Source organism: Lactuca virosa, chromosome 5 (genome assembly GCF_052849685.1).
Source record: "Lactuca virosa cultivar CGN04683 chromosome 5, Lactuca_virosa_CGN04683_v6, whole genome shotgun sequence".
NCBI classification, from domain to species: Eukaryota; Viridiplantae; Streptophyta; class Magnoliopsida; order Asterales; family Asteraceae; genus Lactuca; species Lactuca virosa.
The window spans coordinates 142,078,930-142,085,528 of record NC_136430.1 but is presented as its reverse complement, the minus strand read 5'-3'; positions in this window follow the sequence as shown (position 1 = coordinate 142,085,528).

The window sequence follows — 6,599 nt, the reverse complement described above, 5'->3', positions numbered from 1 at the left end:
GGCTTTCCGCACTAGCCGCAATGTCCCCGACCCTGTTGGCCTCTGGTGCGCGCATCGGAAGTCTTGGGCCTCTTAGACTGGTCCACTACTGTTTGTAGCTGCTCCGGCTTCCGTTTCGCCCGAAGCTCGAGGTCAATCTCCCTCTCACGGAAATTCTCGATCTTAATCTTCTGGTTCTTGCACCCTGAAAAGCTCACGAACTCCCTGATTTCCTATCTCAACATGTGATGGTATCTTGTCTTCCTCGTCTCCTCTTTTGCAGTGTATTGAGGGACCAACAAAGCCCTCTCCCTGAATTTGGCGGTGATATTCACCACTATCTCGGTAGTATGGCGAAGGTGCAATAACTCCCACGCCATCTGATGCACCTCGATTGCTGAATTCCATTGCTTCCTCGATATAACTCCATTTCCAATGAATCTCATATCCTCGGAAAGGTGTCAAGATGCTCGACGCTTCCAGCAACTCGTCGCAACCCCGAGACTTCCTCATGCCCGGGTTGCAGCCCACAAACCCTAATCTCGGACGATCTGAAACAGGATGTTACACTACCTCTCACACCTATCTCTACCTTCCTCAAGAGCAGGCCTGATTCCTCTAAGTCACCAAACTAACCATATTACAATCCTAAGCTAAACAACATACATATCCTAGACCGTTCTACGAAATCTCAACTCTTACCGCTCGCAATACCAAGAACCTCAATCAACACCGTTGGTTGCCTTGTGCATGCAAGTTATGCACAAACAGAATCACATAGATTGTAAAATGATGACTCTACGCTATGTCCACAACCAAACAAGGAACATGAAATGAGGCCAAATCAATCACTCTAGGGCTATATGATTCTAGTCGTATACAACATTGAAAACATACACTTAGCAATTAACTGAGCCGATATCAATTCCAAGTAATATATATCATCAAATTACCCTAGGCTATAAGGCATCACAAAAGTCAGGCAATTCTATCATATGATTCCTGAACATATCCTTAGCCCTAATCTAGCTTGCAATTCTCATATCAAGCATACTACTCATAACATATACGTATAGGTAATCTTGGGAATCAGTTACTTGAGCTCGACTGATTGCATGTATCACACCCCCTTTTCTTAGTAAAAATCTTTTTTAGAAGTTCAATTTCATTTTTCTTTAAAAATATTATCATTTTCTTAGTTTGAGTTATGACACACCCAGAAGTGTGCTCGAATCCCTCAAACCAAGGCTTTAATACCAACTTGTAACGTCCCAAAACAAGTGATACAAATTTTCATTTGGAAGCTTTTCAAATTGTACGCAAGTTGTTGAAAATCAAACACCTGTTATAGTATTCAAAACATCAGAGTACAATTATTTAGAATGTGGAAATTATGAGGGGAGGATGCCGGTCCCTTCCCTTTCGAACCAGAAGTATCTGAAACCATAAACACAAAGTGTAGGCACAAAGCTTAGTGAATGCCTCAAATTACCACATACCAAAACATACATGTGCCATGGGCTACACCATGGTCTCTCTTTGCAATACCGAGGGCTAAATCCCGATCTTACTTATAAGTGCCATGGGCTACCCCTATAGTCTTTCCTTGCAATGCCGAGGGCCAAATCCCAGTCTTACTTACAAGTGCTAGGGGTCAGATCCTAGTCTTTCATGCAAGTATCACAGAGACAACTAGCATTCTACATAACAAAGTAATGGGTCGACATTGATGCCTTCGACCCATTGATCTAGTGAGGAGACTCACCTCCAAAAGAAGATAATCGTGCCACAACCATAAACATAAAGTGTAGGCACAAAGCTTAGTGAATGCCTCAAATTACCACATACCAAAAGATACATGTGCCTGGGCTACACCATGGTCTCTCCTTGCAATGCCGAGGGCTAAATCCCGATCTTACATATAAGTGCCATGCGCTACCCCCATAGTCTTTCCTTGCAATGTCGAGGGCCAAATCCCAGTCTTACTTACAAGTGCTAGGGGCCAGATCCTGGTTTTCATACAATTGCCAGGGGTCAGATCCTAGTCTTTCATGCAAGTATCACAGAGACAACTAACATTCTACATAACAAAGTAATGGGTCGACATTGATGCCTTCGACTCATTGATCTAGTGAGGAGACTCACCTCCAAAAGAAGATAATCGTGCCACAACCTCGAGATGCTGCTAACACGGCTCCTCACACTAATGATATCCCAAAGAAAATAACCTAATCAAGAATCCGGGTTTTTATCCGATAAAAATGGTCCAAAGAAACCCCATATCCTAGTTAGGGGCAAAAAGGTCATTTTACCCTTCCCATTCGGTCCAATCCTGAAAAGCCCAACACCTAATGATAAAATGCCCAAAAGCATGGTCCACACGCTGGAATTGGGCCGCACGCCCCACGTAACACCTTGTACGCCCCGCGTACATCATCTGATGCGAGAGGGAATTGGGGTCGAGGTACAGTACGCACAACGCACATGCTTTTACGCTTGGCGTACACACCCTAGGTCCAACACTCCCATTAAGGTCTTAATGCTTAATACCTTACGTCCAATCTTCAGATCTGAGCTTATTAAAACCTCTAGGGCCATTAAGTTGCAATATTTATGCCTTTGCATGGCTACAAAGAGCCCAACACTAAATACCTCACTTATTTAATCATTTTCTACACCTTAACTCATGCATGGGGACAAACCAAGATCCAAGCTTGCATTTTTTTGACTTAAAATACCGTAAAATGTCTGAAAGGATAGCTTGAAGGCTTTAGAGTACCTCATACTCACAAAGATCTAGGTTTTGGGACAAAAGGGATACAAATCTAAGCTTAACCAAGATCTAGAGAAACATGAGTCAAGGTTGGAGCTTTATACCTCCAAATGGTGCACAATGAAGAGAAAATGTTGGATCCAAGGTCTTGAGAGCAAAGCCACTTCTTTGATGATATTCCTTCACAAATAAGAATGCCCAAAACTCACTCAAAAGCTCAAAATGCTCAAAATAGGTTAGGGTTTGCAAGGAGGGTCAATATTAGGGATAGAGGCTGATAAGAGGAAAGGTTTTGGGGCTATAATGGTGCTTATATAGTGCACAAACCCTAAATATAAGGGTTTGGTCCAAACTACGTATACCAGCATACACTCACCGTACGCACTCAAGACCAGGTATGCCCAGCATACTAACGTGTATATCCACCGTACCCATGCTGCTCCCAAATTACAAAAATGCCATAAATGCCACTTTGCACAATAATCACTTACTAAGGGGAGAAAGGGTAAATACTTTGGTGAACAAGATGTTACATTATAACTAATTGTGTTAAGAATCCAACCAAAAAGGACCCTATTATTATTAGAAATATTACCAAATAGTTAATGACCTTGGACACTATTTCTAATAAAATTAACCACCTCCTACTCAATGTCTTTCCCTATCACTGATGACTATCCTCCATTCTTTTTATCTATCGTTCTTAATATAGTGTGCATGTGTGTTTGTTTCGATTTCAACTTCTTCCATGGATTAATAAGTATGTATGTGTCTGTGTGTGTGTGTCAATTTCAACAAACACCCCTGAAAACCATTCTACAATAGAGCTCTGAAATCAATATGTTGATCCTCCGTCTCCGCCGCCACGTTACCGTCTAGTTAAGATCGATTTAACGATCTATGTGATGATTTCTTATGCATTAGACTCCTTCCCAAAACAACCATCGTCGGTATAATCATTTCGTCGTTGCTTGGACTTGCCATGAACATCGCTAATGCTCGTTCCAGCGTCGCATTACCTTATCCATCAACGAACATTCTTTCCCTCTCATCCACATACATTTACATGCGGCATTAGCAATACGTTTCAACGCTTCCATATTTGACGACAATGTTAGGGAGGGATCTATAGCTCGAGCACTATGTTCTTTGTAGATTTAATTGCCCATTTCACAACAACAATGACTCCATCTTTCAAAATTCCTTTGAAAACATAGGAAAAACTCCCTTTCCGACATGTGATTCTTCCATAAACCCATTGATTGCTTTTTCTAGTTCATCGTATCTTAAAACCCTAACTCGTTTGATCTTAACTCCTTCAAAATCCTCACTTTCCAGTGATGGTGGAACAAATGGCATAAAAATGGTGGTGGTGGTCCAACCGACGGTAGGCATGTGGAATTTTTTGGGTTTTTTTTTAAATTATTAAAAAAAAAATAAGAACAAATTATTTAGGGATATATACATTATTTCTGGTTGGGTATGGACCAAAACTATAAAAGTACCAACCTTAAGGACCAAAACCACATAAGAAAAAGAAAATAATTTTATAATATATTAAAAAAAGAAAATACATGTAAACATATAGCGATAAATATTGGGTTTTAATATTTAAAACGTGAAATTAAAAATCACTTTGTTATGAATAAAAAAACATATGATAATTTTATAAATTTCGATAGTGTATTGTCATCTTACTTTTATCGAAATTAAAATATTTTTATTTACCCTCATATAATTTTATTTTATTAATTTAGGAAATAGTTTTAGTTGTAGGAAACGATATTTTTATAAATACATTTGTTATTTTTTAAAACAAAAATTTTAATAAATAATAAAAGGATAAAATACAAAATTAAAATTTAAACAAAATTAAGACAAATCTTCATAAATGGTCCTTGTGGTTTTCCAGAATATTAAGTTTCGCTCCTGTCTTTTTTTTTTATTTTTTTTTTTATTTTTATTTTTTTTTACGAAAGATCCCTGTGGTTTCAATTTCTTTCGTGATTGGTTTTGGTTTTTGGCCAATATGATATAACTTATTTACCCTTTTTATTTTTTTTCTATTACTTTTATTGGAGCAATTAAATCAAAAAATTAATACCACCCCTCCCTTCCCCACCTTTTCCTTCCACTCATGACAAGTGATCTAACTCCTAACCTTAATTCCTCTTAATTTATCTTGTCGATCATTGTTCTCTATCAATATCTTCTTCATATTCCTCTGGAAATGCCGACAACATATCTACTTCGATCATTGTTACCTTATCCATTCTTTAGTTGTATAAACCTTAATTTATTGGTTGGAGACCTAGAAAACACAAATGAGTGATGGTGATGGGAGACAAACTGTGGCGAAGAATTTGGTTTTGATTTTAGTACCTCATCTTCCTTGCATTGTCTTCTGGAAAATAAAAATTGTCTGTGTTAGGGAAAACATGCGATACTTGTCAAGACTTAGAACAAATCTGATGCCACTTTCCAAGTTTTGATGACCCTTGTTAGGAAGTAATGGGGATAACAAGCAAAATTATAAGCACACAAAGACACAGTATTTACGTGGTTCGGTCACGGTGACCTACGTCCACGGGCAGTAGGGGAGTATTCTTTATTTCAGAGTTCTCTAACAGAGGTTACAAGTACAATTCACCATAGATTCGTCGTACTCACTAAGGATACAAGAGACAAGACACAAGACACCTCAAATGACTCTAAATGCATCCTTATTTATACTTAAGGGATCAGACCTAAAACCCTAATGGGCCAAACCCATTGGCCCATAGGCCCCTAAATGGTGACAACCAATCATATTCTGCCATGCAGCGTCTTCTAGAACATTCTTCCATGGCATACAACCCATTATCATCAGCAACACACATGATGGAGCACCTTGTGCCATAGTGGAGCATCACGATGTATAAGTGGTGCATCATGAACACTAATGATCCAACATCCATCATGGTGGCACAACATGGTGTAATCCTTGAGCAATACCAACTTCTAAGCATCCTTGAATGATCTTGAGCATCATAGAGGAATTCATAGCATACTTGGCTCGTGAGGGATACCATGGCTCATCAAGGAACCAAAATGGCCCATCTTGCCCCATGATGATATAACGTGTGCAAGGATGATGCAATAGGATTCAAGTGTGGCGTAAGAGCTTCTAGCTTGGAGCAACATCACCATCTTGGCGCAAAAAGGACCATCTTGGCACAACAAGGACATGATTGGCGCAACAAGAACCTACTTGGCGCAACAAGGCTTCCTCATGGCGCAAGAGGGATATTCTTTGCGCAAGAAGGAATGCCCTTGGCGTAACAACATCCTTCTTGGCTTAACACTTCATCATATGGCACAACAAGTTCCTTTGTTGCTCCATATCACTCCCAAGTGCTCCAAACCCCTTCCAAATGCTCCAAACCCCCTTCTATATCATCCGTTCCTTTGGCACTTGATCCGTTCTTTTTTCAAACGGTCAGTTCCCTTCTCAGATGTTCCGCTTCTTTTTTCACATGCTCCATGAACCCCAAGTGATCCATTGAGTTCCAGGTGCTCTAAATGCTCCATTAGCATGATCCAAATGCTCCATGAGAATGCGCCAAATGCTCGAGTCACATTTAACAATCTCCACCTTGACTTGAGCATCCTCTAAACTACACCTCAAACAAGAAATTCCTCTCCCATCCTGCTATGAAACCCCGAAGGGGTTTACCTCCTGCGAACATCAACCAAGTCAAAGAAAAGCTTGAGCTTCTCTCTGGGCAATGTCCTTGTCACCATGTCTTCCAGATTCTCCTTGGAACCAGACTTTTGAATGCATAACCTGTCATAGAACATGATAGGT